The sequence below is a fragment of the Gekko japonicus genome, unplaced genomic scaffold (assembly GCF_001447785.1).
Source record: "Gekko japonicus isolate JY-2015 unplaced genomic scaffold, Gekko_japonicus_V1.1 scaffold431, whole genome shotgun sequence".
Taxonomy (NCBI): Eukaryota; Metazoa; Chordata; class Lepidosauria; order Squamata; family Gekkonidae; genus Gekko; species Gekko japonicus.
The window spans coordinates 92,126-103,452 of NW_015162492.1; the positions used below are offsets into that span (position 1 = coordinate 92,126).

At 45.7% G+C, this 11,327-nt stretch overlaps 1 protein-coding gene across 2 annotated transcripts in view; it reads left to right on the forward strand.

Moving 5' to 3' along the window:
• The first annotated feature begins 328 nt into the window (after positions 1–328).
• The window catches only part of AP1B1 (adaptor related protein complex 1 beta 1 subunit), a 58,412-nt gene continuing 47,413 nt past the window's right edge, over positions 329–11,327 (forward strand). For both annotated transcript variants that reach the window (XM_015406047.1, XM_015406048.1), the window contains exon 1: positions 329–407. The gene's annotated coding sequence lies outside the window, so the exon portion shown is untranslated. The remainder of the gene's footprint in view (positions 408–11,327) is intronic.

Sequence of the window (11,327 nt, forward strand, 5' to 3'; positions counted from 1 at the left end):
CAAGTCCCACTTTGTTCAAGGCGGTTTATCTCCAGATAAATCTGGATAGGGTTCCGACCGCTAATCTACGAGTCTTTGCAGCGTCACAAGACTTTCTTGTTGTTCTTGCAGCAGCAAGCAACCGCCAAAGGGCATTTTAAACTTCCCGAGGTAAGGAACCTATCGTTGCATTATTATTACTGCTCTGTAAAGCGCCGCGCTAGACAACTAAACAAAACCCACGCAATTATTTCTCGCACTAACGCCGCTCTTTCATCTTCTTCCGGGTCCCTTCGGCCGCCCTGGAAGTGCTTCTTCGTGTCATTTTTCTTTCCTCCACTTCCGCTGGAGCTGAAGCCAAGAAGGGAGAACGAAGCGGCTGCAGCCGGAGAGGGGGTGAGCCGTGCCCGCAGCAGCTGTAGCGCCAGGTAGGGAGTTCCGGCCGAGTCTTCCCCGCAAAATTTCCGCGCGGGCCTGGAGCAGCACTAGGCAGACAACGCTGTCTCAGTGCATTAGTTCCCCCCCCCCGGCCGCCCGGGGGTGGGGAGGGGGTATTAGGAAACTGTTCCTCTTTTTAAGCGGTTCCTCTTAAACTGGTTCCTTGGCCGTCTAATCTTCTTCGCCCGGCATTCCCCTCTTAAATAGCCCGGGGTATATTACCCCGGATTTGTGCGTCGCTGGTGCTGTGTGCCCTGGTAGCAAATGGGGGTTAGATCCTGGAGCTTAGGGATGCCAGCCTCCAAGTACCACCTGGGGATCCCTCAGAATTAAAACTCATCCCCAGACTACAGAGATCAGTTCCCTTGGAGAAATTTGGTGCTTTGGAGGGTGGTCTCTGCGGCATTGTACCCCACTGAGGTCCCTGTCCTCCCCAGGCTCCATCCCCAAATCTCTAGTAGTTTCCCAACCTGGATCTGGCAACCCTACCTCCCATCCCCTACCAGTAGCTAGGGGGGACCTGGCAACCCTATTTGGAAGTAAGAATAAAAGTAGCTCTCCTAGGCATGTTCAGAGTGTCTTTTCGTCTCTGTTGACTAAGCAGTTTGCAGGGATCAGGGGAAGGCTTCTAGGTCTTAGAGAATGTGGTTTATTTCCAGTTGGACTTGTTTCCTAGAAACTGAGCATTGGTGGGGCCGGGGTGTGTGTGTGTTGAGATGGCTTGATAAGCATGAAGGTGGGAATTTCAGGAGTGAATGGTGGGAAGATACTGCCTGTTCCCTGTTTGGCTCCAGAGTGTGTCACTGGTAGGGACATATGAGTCCCCTTAGTTGTCCTCTTTTGGGGTATGCATCCAATGTTGTTGTTGTTTTTAATCATTTATTCACAAGAATTTAATTCTACCTCTTAACAAGGGTTCCAGAGGCAGTGAACATGGATAATGTGAGCTGGTGCTGGGTGTAGTGCGATGCAAAGGATCACATCACCTGTCATGTTTGCTTTAGATGCACAGCTAGATACACATGCATACCTAAAATACTCATGAGCTGGCTGTGGAAACATCTGAAGAAGTGTACATGCACAGAAAAGCTTATACCCAGAATTAAACTTTGTTGGTCTCAAAGGTGCCACTGTACTCAAACTTTGTTCTAATGGTCCTCAGAGAGCCAGGATTGTCTTTAGCCCTCTGCTGAGCAGTCAGTGGCAAGCCTAGGTTTATTGTTTTTTTCCTGGAGGGGAATTTTTTATTATTTTTCAAAACTACAAAAAACTACTACAGAAAAACAGGAATGGGAACTACATATACAGGATAAAGTAAAGATACCCACAACGACCTAAAAACCCAAGAGAGGAGATCATCAATAGCTTATTCACAATGAAACTTTCCTTCGTTTAAACATAAAATAAACTGAGTCAATCATTATTAATACATTTGTTTTTTCTAACTTTTACAATTCACTGTCTAAAGACAACATCCCCAAATCTTCTATTTTCATCTTTCCCGAGGCACCATGCAGAGTCCTTCAGCTTTTTGGAGCAGCAGCCCCCTTCTTGTCCAGAGAGTCCTCTCCGAAAGTACCAGAGTCCAGCTCGCCACTAGACTTGCTGTCCTCTTCTTTTTCTTCATCCTCTGATCTTCCCAGCTGATCTTTTAAAAACTCTTTAGCTTTTATGACAGAGTCAATCTTTTCTTTTTTTTGTCTTTGATCTTGAAAGTGACTCCCTCTGGAAACAACCATTTATATCCAATTGCGTTTGTCTGAAGAAAAGCCACCAACTCTTTGTATTTCTTTCTCCATTGTCTCACCTCAAATGGAATATCCTTCAATGTTCTGATGATACTTTCTCCCACTTTCAGAGGAGCACCAGAAACCGCTTTCAGGATTGCATCCCTCAAATGCCTCTTCGAGAATCTTACAACAATTTCCCCAGGCAGATTCTTCTTCTTTATATATCCTGAATATGATCTATAGACCACATCCATTTCGCTTAGTAACAGTTCTTTTTTCATATCTGCCCTTGGAGCTAGTAATTCACTCATTTCTTCTTTAAGATTCTCCCCCAATTTTTCTGGCATGCCCTGGAAGCGAAGAACCAAGCTGGCCTTTTCCATTTGAACTTGTAGCATTTGATCTTCCAAAGAAGTTGTCTTTTCCTCAAGCTTTTTAACTTTCTTCTTTACTTTCCTTGTAATTGCAGTCACTTCCTTTATTTTTTCAGCATCTTGCTTCATATTTTGTATCAAATTACCCATCTGGGTTTGTGTTGCAGCCATCTGGGCTTGAGTTGCCATTATGCTATGTGTTACTTTTGACATCTGTTCCTTGAAGTTACTCAGCTGTTCCAGCAGAGGGCGGATAGACTCTGCTACAGACTTCACCACCTCACTGGTAACTTCCGGTTTAGGACTGTCCGGCCCCTTAGTTTTCAGAAGTCTTTCTTTGTCCTTCTTCCCCGCCATCTTAATAGTTTGTTTACTTTTCCCAACTTTGCTAAAGTCTCTGAATGTGCACTCGATCGCTTAAACTCCCACGGGTAAGTGTCTCTTGGCAGTTTCCTCTGCTTTTCTTCCGCTCCCCCCCTCACTCGTTTAAGGTATGCGCATGGGAGGCATCCCTCCTCCCGCTCGCTTTTTCTCTGTCTGTGAAGTAGGGTGGGGAGCTGCCTTTTACTCTTTAAATCGCCTTAGCATTGACTCACGTTCATTGTTGGTCTTCTGACCTCACTCCAAACTTCATTTCAAACGCCGGATCTCCTACGCTTGCTCCGGTTAGTGCCACTAGTCCCATCTGGGTCTCATGGCACGGGGAACCACTGGAACTAAGAGGCGCCTCAATTCTCAGGCATTCCGCCCTCAAAGAGGCCGCCTCTTAAAAAGTTCCTTGGCCAGGGCCCCTTCACCAGGTCCCGGGGGGGTTGCGGGCCTGCGGGCCCCCTCCCCCAGCCAGAGCGCAGCTTTACCCCCGAGAAGTCCGGGAGGTGAGTCTGCTTAACGCGCCGCCATCGACCGGAAGTCCTCACCTAGGTTTACTGTTGTGTAGTGTGTGGAATGGCCTAAAGTTGGGAAAGCCTCTGGTTTGAGTCCTGCTTATGCTACAAACCAGCTAGTTGGACTTTCAGAATGTAGTTTTTCCCAGTCTCTTCTCTGTCTGTCTCCACATCTGCAGGGTGGAGGTGATGCTTCTTTGCTCTACAAAGTTGTTGGAAAGACTGAGCAAATTTGAACTGGTTAGCTCTTAATAGTCTCTTCAGTTTGATTAGCCAATATGTTTGTTTAGAAGTATTGTTTATTTAGAAGTAATATTTAGTTTATTTAGAGGCAAGTTCAATGGGATTACTACCCAATTAAGTGTGCCAAAAGCTGCAGCTTTACATTTTCAAGCTTTGTTTGCGTATGCGGCAGGTAAAAAAAGCAGCGGGAAGAAGTGCTCTTTGCCCTCCTCAGTTTATGCAAATAGATGAAAAGGAGTCTGCTGTGTGAAGCTGCCAGAATAACAGTGCAGTTACTCCATCGATTTCATTGAGCTTAGACTGGTGTAACTCTGTGTAGGATTGCACCGATGTACTACACTTTCCTTTCTTCCTACAAAGAACTCAGAAGTACTTTGCATATGGATCTCTTATTGGTGTTCTAGCCAGGCACTTCCTTATTTCTTATTTTCATCAGAAGAACTGTATCTCCATATTTCAGATGGCTGGCTCTTTCTACTTCTTCCGTCAGCACAGCCCTTTCAGTAGCGGCTTTCTTGGTCACTTGTGGCATTTTGCCTGTAGGTGACCAGGTAGGGAAGGCTGACTTGATCCTTAAGCTTTTATGGTTTGAAAGGTGAAATAATAACAAGGATATGTGTGAGCAGACAGTCAAATGAATGTTTGTGGATTACAGAGGTCATTTCGGGGGGGATCACAGGGGATCGCAGTTCCCCAGGGTGAGGTACGGGGGCGGGGCACATGACGAAGCCCCGCCCCCTGCTTCCGGCCGCCCCGCTTCCGGCCCTCATTCAGCCAGGAGGAGGCAGGAGAAGAGGGAGGGGGTAAGTTGCTTCCTCCCCGCCTCTCCCCACCCCTGCCTGCCTGGGGCCAGGGAGGGCCTTCGCGGGGCTTCCTTGCACTCCCGCCGGCCTTGCAGGTCCACCGCCGGGGCTCGGCGGTGGAGCTGCAAGGCCGGTGGCGGCGGCCGGGACCGTTGGGGGTCGGGTGTGTGGCCTTATGACACACTTCCGGTGATGTCAGGGGTGGCGGCGTATGCTAATGAGTTATGCTAATGAGTTCCCCTAGCTCTTTTTCTACGAAACGACCCCTGGTGGATTAGTAATTATTTGTCTAGAACAGTGTGTCCCTTTCAGGTGTAAGGGTGTCTTAATTGTGAATGTAAGGGTTTTCTGATGCTATATTTTTCTGTGGAAAATTTTCCACCCCACATATATCAATGTAGTATCTCTTTATCTATAGTTGTCAGGGCTGTTGTGCTACAAATCATTCATGACAGATGGACTAAATGCAGGCTATGAAGTATAGACAAAGCTCAGTGCTTGTACATATAGTATGTTTGCCTTCTTTTGCTAACACTGATTAAATGTGTTTTTTAAAATTTGAATTGGAAAAATTTCCTAGAAAACCCACATCACTGCCCACATCTCATATTATTCAAAAGATTTTAGCATGCTCCCTTGTTCACATAAAAAATGATCCATTAAGCGAACTCTGTATGTACCTTGTATCTGTTCTGCTAACTCAAACAGCTGTGTCCTGCCAGTTTTGGAGTCTCTGACCTGTAAGCCCATGGACTTTCATCCCTCTGATGTTGGTTTCTTTCCTACTATTTTATGCTCTTTGGAGTGTATGGTAAAGTTGTTGGGTCTGGACACACAGAAAACTGTGCTTCTTAGTGTGTTAAATGTATTTAAAGATTATGAGCTTCTTAGCATTCATTCATCTGCGCAGCAACCATCTGGTTAACTTGTATAAGTAAGTGGAAGCATTTGTGAGGTGAGATGGTCTATTTCCTCCCTCAGTTTTTTTGTCTTAAAGCAGTGATGGCGAACCTTTTAGAGACTGAGTGCCCAAACTGCGACCCAAAACCCACTTATTTATCACAAAGTGCCAACACGGCAATTTAACCTGAATACTGAGGTTTTACTTTAGAAAAAACAACTCATTAACTTAAGATGATCCAAACAAAGTAAGGAAAGCAATCCCAAATGCTTTCATTTACTTAAAATTATTTGGCAGAGAATTCGACACTTTAATGATGGTCTGGGCCTGGCTGGGGTGATGGCACGCGTGCCCGCAGAGAGGGCTCTGAGTGCCACATCTGGCACCCGTGCCATAGGTTCGCCACCACTGTCTTAAAGCCTTGAATGTAAATCCACAGGAGTCATTGGTCACAATGTTTATTAGAACAAAGTTAGAGTCCAGTGGCACCAGCCAGTTTGGTGTAGTGGTTAAGTGTGCGGACTCTAATCTGGGAGAACCGGGTTTGATTCCCCACTCCTCCACTTGCACCTGCTGATGTGACCTTGGGTCAGTCGCAAGCTCTGGCACAGCTGTCCTTGAAAAAGAACAGTTTGTGTCAGAGTTCTCTCAGCCCCACCCACCTCACAGGGTGCCTGTTGTGGGGAGGGGAAGGGAAAGGAGTTTGTAAGCCGCTCTGAAACACCTTTGGGTAGTGAAGGGCGGGATATAAATCCAATCTCTTCTCTTCTTCTTCTTCTTCTTTAAGACCAACCAAGTTTTATTCAAGGTGTGAGCTTTCATGTGCATGCACACTTTGTCAGACAATGAAATGGAATTACAGATCATAGTTGTATATATAGAAGGTGGCTTGTTAAATTAGCATGCAAAATAGTGAAGGTGTTTTTTAACATAAAAAGAGTGACAAACTTGGTTTCTGGACTCTAACTTTGTTCGACTGCTTCAGACCAACACGGCTGCCCACCTTGGACAATGTTTATTAGTTAGTCAAGCATTTGAGATGAGGGCAGCAGATTTTTCATTCAGTTTACAGTTATTTCCTTGCCTGGTCAGCTGGAATTGATTTTTAATTGCTGTGAGCAAATGGTTACTTAAACAACCATGTTATCTAGTGCTGCTCCATCTTAAATGATTTTTTTTTTAAAAAAAGCAGAATGCTTCAGCCCCCTTTTGAGATTTCCAATACTTGGCTTTAGTTTTTATTCTCTGTATGGTGTAATATAACATCTTGATGACACATTTGTCTTCCAGAATTGAGCTGCTAGCTTGACTTAGTGAGTGGAGGGTGGAAGCTGTCCCATAGCCCTTCTGGCTCACTTTCCCAGCTATTTCTGGCTTTTCAGAAGTCCAGTTGAACTTCTACTAACATATGAGCAGACCTTGGAGATCATCTTGGGGCGGGGAGTTAGTATGAATGGGCCTTGTTCTGATCTGTTGAGGGACATTTTAAACTAGATCTAGCGCAAGGCTGCAGCTTCACATTAGACAAGCTGGAAGTGGATTTGATGGGTGCTCCCCTGGTGAAGCACCTGAGGCCTGGTCTATACATAGAGTAGAAGAGACAGTGGAGTGGAATTGCACCACTTCAGTCTGGTGGGGGTGCTATTTTGAAATCACTCCCCCCCCCCCGTGTTTTAGAAAACTGTTAGCACAAAGCCTAGCATTGCAGGGAATTGGTGGAGCTAGTATGTTGTATATAAACATGTTATAGGGTTGCTCTCCTGCAGTATGGATTCCCTTCTACCACCTCATCCTGTAGCCTGTGAAGGCCAGACCCAAAGCATTACATGGTTCATTTTATAAAACTGGTGCCATTTCTCTGGTGGGTTTGTTCAGATCCCTATTAAGAACTCTGCTTTGCAACTGTTTCTGGAGACCGTTTAAAAGTACTGAAAGAGAACTGGGGGGAGGGAAATAGGATTAATATTTTCAGATTTCTAGGATGGTTTCCTCTTTGAGGGAGCCTTCCTCGAGGTTCTTCCTCAGAAAGGTTCTGTTTTCTCTGTAAATATGAGCATGCTTCCTTTTAATTGCAAAATTGTCACTACATCTGGTTGCCGCTTTCCCAGCCCTATATTTGGCCTGAAATGTAAGTCATTGATGTTCTGAAGGGAACTCTCTAACCAGTACTGCTTCCCTTTTTGATGAAACTGGAACAAGACCGACTTGTATAATGGTCAACACAATTACAAACATAATGCAGTTGGCTTTTGACAGCCTGATGTCATGGACTCCAGCTGGCAGTGGTTCTTCCAAGGCTTTGGAAACATGTATTCCCAGCTCTGCTGCCTGAGATTCTTTTAATCAGACGTGCCAAGACAGAATCTGGGTTGCTACACATATATAAGCCTCTGCTTAGCCTATGGAACGATGGACTTCTGCCCTTGAAAACATAGGAGATAGGTGGATGAAGGCCACTCTTTAAAAATATATATATATACAGGATTTCTTTTGCTGTAGCACATTGGTCATTTGTGCAAACTAGAAGATGATCTTGATGCTGTATGACAGGGTTACAGTGATGTTTCCCTGCTGTTACAGCAAAAGTTGGCTGTAAGCAGGAGTCTGGGGTGGAGAAGAACAAGTATTTGGCTGCACTTGTAAAATCAACTTTCATTGAAGGAATGTCTAAAATGAGATCATTTTATTTAGACTTCCCAATGGAGTAATGTGGTTTTTTGTTCTCCTAGAATTTTAGTCTTGTGTATTCCGTCTTTCTTATGACCTCATTTTGAATATAAAAGATTGTTCTTGATCTTAGAAGAGCACAGGAAGGGTCGATGCAAGCTCTGTTCAGCTAGGTTTGGTGTAGTAGTTGCATCAGCTAAGGGTTGATGCAAGCTCTGTTCAGCTAAGAGAGCCAGTTTGGTGTAGTGGTTAAGTGTGCGGACTCTAATCTGGGAGAACCGGGTTTGATTCCCCACTCCTCCACTTGCACCTGCTGATGTGACCTTGGGTCAGTCACAAGCTCTGGCACAGCTGTCCTTGAAAAAGAGCAGTTTGTGTCAGAGTTCTCTCAGCCCCACCCACCTCACAGGGTGTCTGTTGTGGGGAGGGAAAGGGAAAGGAGTTTGTAAGCCGCTCTGAGACTCCAAGTGAAGGGCGGGGTATAAATCCAATCTCTTCTTCTTCTTCTAAGTTGCAGCAGAGGGAACTGAAAAGTGTTTAGGAAGGGTAGCATTGGGTCACTTTGGGCCTTTCATTCCATGCTCAGCACAGGATTCTTTACAGAAGGCAGATCTGTTAAAATCACAGTCCGAAGACCACAAGGAGGTGTGCACTGGTAGAGCAGAGAGAAGAAGATCAGATATGTAGTACCAGTGTTTTTTAATGCCTTCTGTAAGTTGAATAGCATGAGCAACTACTCTCTACCCTAAAAAAACTTGCAGTATAAATGTTGACAGTGGGATACAGATCGTAAGAGCCCTGCTGGATCAAATGAAAGATCTAAAGAGTCTGTCTAGCATCTCAGTGATGTGGTTTTCTGGGAAAATTTGAATGGGAAACTTTTCCAGAAAATTTTCTGATTAAAATTTAGATAAATATTTAAATAGTGTTAGCAAAAGATGACAAATACACCACGTACAAGTTCTGGGGCTTGTCCATGCTCCTCCATACCCCACATTTAGTCCATCTAATGTGATTAATTTGCAGCTCAGCAGCCCTGGGTCAGAATGTTTTCTGTGGGAAAATAAAGTTTTGGAAAACTTTCCACCCTACGTCGCTGTGGCATCCTGTTTCTGAATTGATCCTGTTTCTGAATGTGGCTGCTGGGATTCCTACAAGCCGGGCATGAAGGCAGCATGGCTTATAGCTGTTGATCACCACGACAAGATTATTTGAGCCTGTAGGTCGTCGTCAAACCTTGTAACAGCACATTCCCTAGATGTAGGGAATTCCTTGTATGTTAGCTTTGGAAGTGCTCAGAGCACCTCTGAGATCTACATGGCTGCAGTGGAAAACAACCCCCTTCCAGCTTGGAGCTGGGGAGGGCAGCGTTGGGTTCATCCCGGCCATATCAGCTTGGAGGTCCTTGGAAAGCAGCAAGATTTCTCACTGCTGTATGAATGCACTAGCCCTTGGGTGACCTACTGAGTGTGGTTGCAAATCCCTGTTTATACAGGATAATCGATATCCACAGCACTTCATAGAGCAACTCAAGCATATAGTCTCCTTCCCAACTCAAGCATGTAGACTCCTTCCCAACAACGTGACAGTTTAGATGTTAGCAGTGGGGCAGACCACAAAGGGGTGGAAGAAGGGAGGCGTTGATAATGGGGATCAAATGTGAGTACTCAGTTCAAAGGTACTGCCTTACTTCCTTGGTCACTGTGGTCTGCTGAGTTTAAAGCAATTTGCGAGGGCTTCCATGTTTCCTTCCAATTTGAAATTGTCCCCATTGGCTCTGCCAGTAACAGCTTTGACTTGTGCTAGTTATTTTCTGCAGCTAGAGTGACTTATCTGATGGCATGAAATGCCAGACTAACCCTGGCAAATTGTTAAAGGTGCAGCCTGTTGCACTGTTTTATTGATGGGTTTCAGCGGTCAACAAAAATACTGCAGGGTCTCATGAGAGGTGCTTTTGTAGTACTGCCCTAAAGGTAAAGGTAAAGGTTCCCTTACTTGAAAGCCAGTCGAATCCGACTCTAGGGTTGTGGTGTTCATCTCCGTTTCAAAGCTGAAGAGCCAGCGCTGTCCAAAGACGTTTCCGTGGTCATGTGGCCGGCATGACTAAACACCAAGGCGCACGGAACGCTGTTACCTTCCCACTGAAGTGGTACCTATTTATCTACTTGCAATGTCTTGCTTTCAAACTGCTAGGTTGGCAGGAGCTGGAACTAGAGAGGGGAGCTCACTCCATCATGCGGCACACTCGGGTCTCGAACTGCTGAACTACCGACCTTCCACAGCCTGCAGTTCAGCGTCTTAACCACTTGAGCCACCACAGCTCCTAGTACTGCCCTAGTGGCCACCTTATGTGCCAAATTGTCAAGTGTGTGTAGGTGCCCTTTCATGTCAGAGGATGATTCACAGCCCAGCGGCTCCTAAACAAATTCTGGAGCATGCTGCTGTTCTGCACAAGGGCCTGAAATGTTGAAAAGTTAAGCTACTGTAATGAATACATCCACTATTCTATGTGGCAAAGCTCCTTGCAGTATTAATCTCTAGTCTGCTCTATGTGGATACTAGGGTAGTGACATCACCCCAAAGGAGTTGCTGTAGATGTACCAGCATTCCCCGTGTAGCCCATGCTACAACTAACAGGTGCAGGAGACACCCAAAAGCATCACATGACCCAGGAAGCATGGCTAAATTCCCGAGCCCAAATCGCCTGAGCAAAAGGTAGTATTCACTAGCACATTGTGCAGTTTCAAGGAGGATGCATGCCCATTGGACTGGAAGCTGACTGAAAGAAAAGTTGACTTTAGAAAGCCTGTTGTATTGCCAAGTTTTTCATGATGGCTTCCAAACCAATAAAAAACCGAATTACACCTCTCTTATTTGTCAGCAATCCGGTCCCAATTTTAATCCAGCAAAAGCTTCTGCACCCTAGGGCTTTAAATTTGTTACTTAGCACCATCAATCTACATGGTGTTTTTCAGTGCAACAGAGGTAAAAACAAACAAAAAAACCAGATCCCTGCCCTGCAGAATGCAATGGGTGCATCCTTATACTAATAGCCAAGTTGCCCCCTCCGTGCGGATATCTATATCTGCACTTCGGGGGCACTTGGGGGGCCGGGGGAGGTTTGTGCACATGTGGGCCAGTCCCCACATGTGCACAAAAATAAAAAAAGTTGAAAAAAATTTCGGGGGGATGTTTAAATCCCCCCCGAAATCTGCGACCTACCAGGCTTGCGTGCGGGGGAAGGGAGACAGGCAGGCAGGGCGGGGAAGGACCCGGCGGCGAGGCAGGCAAAGACCGGCCTCGCCGCC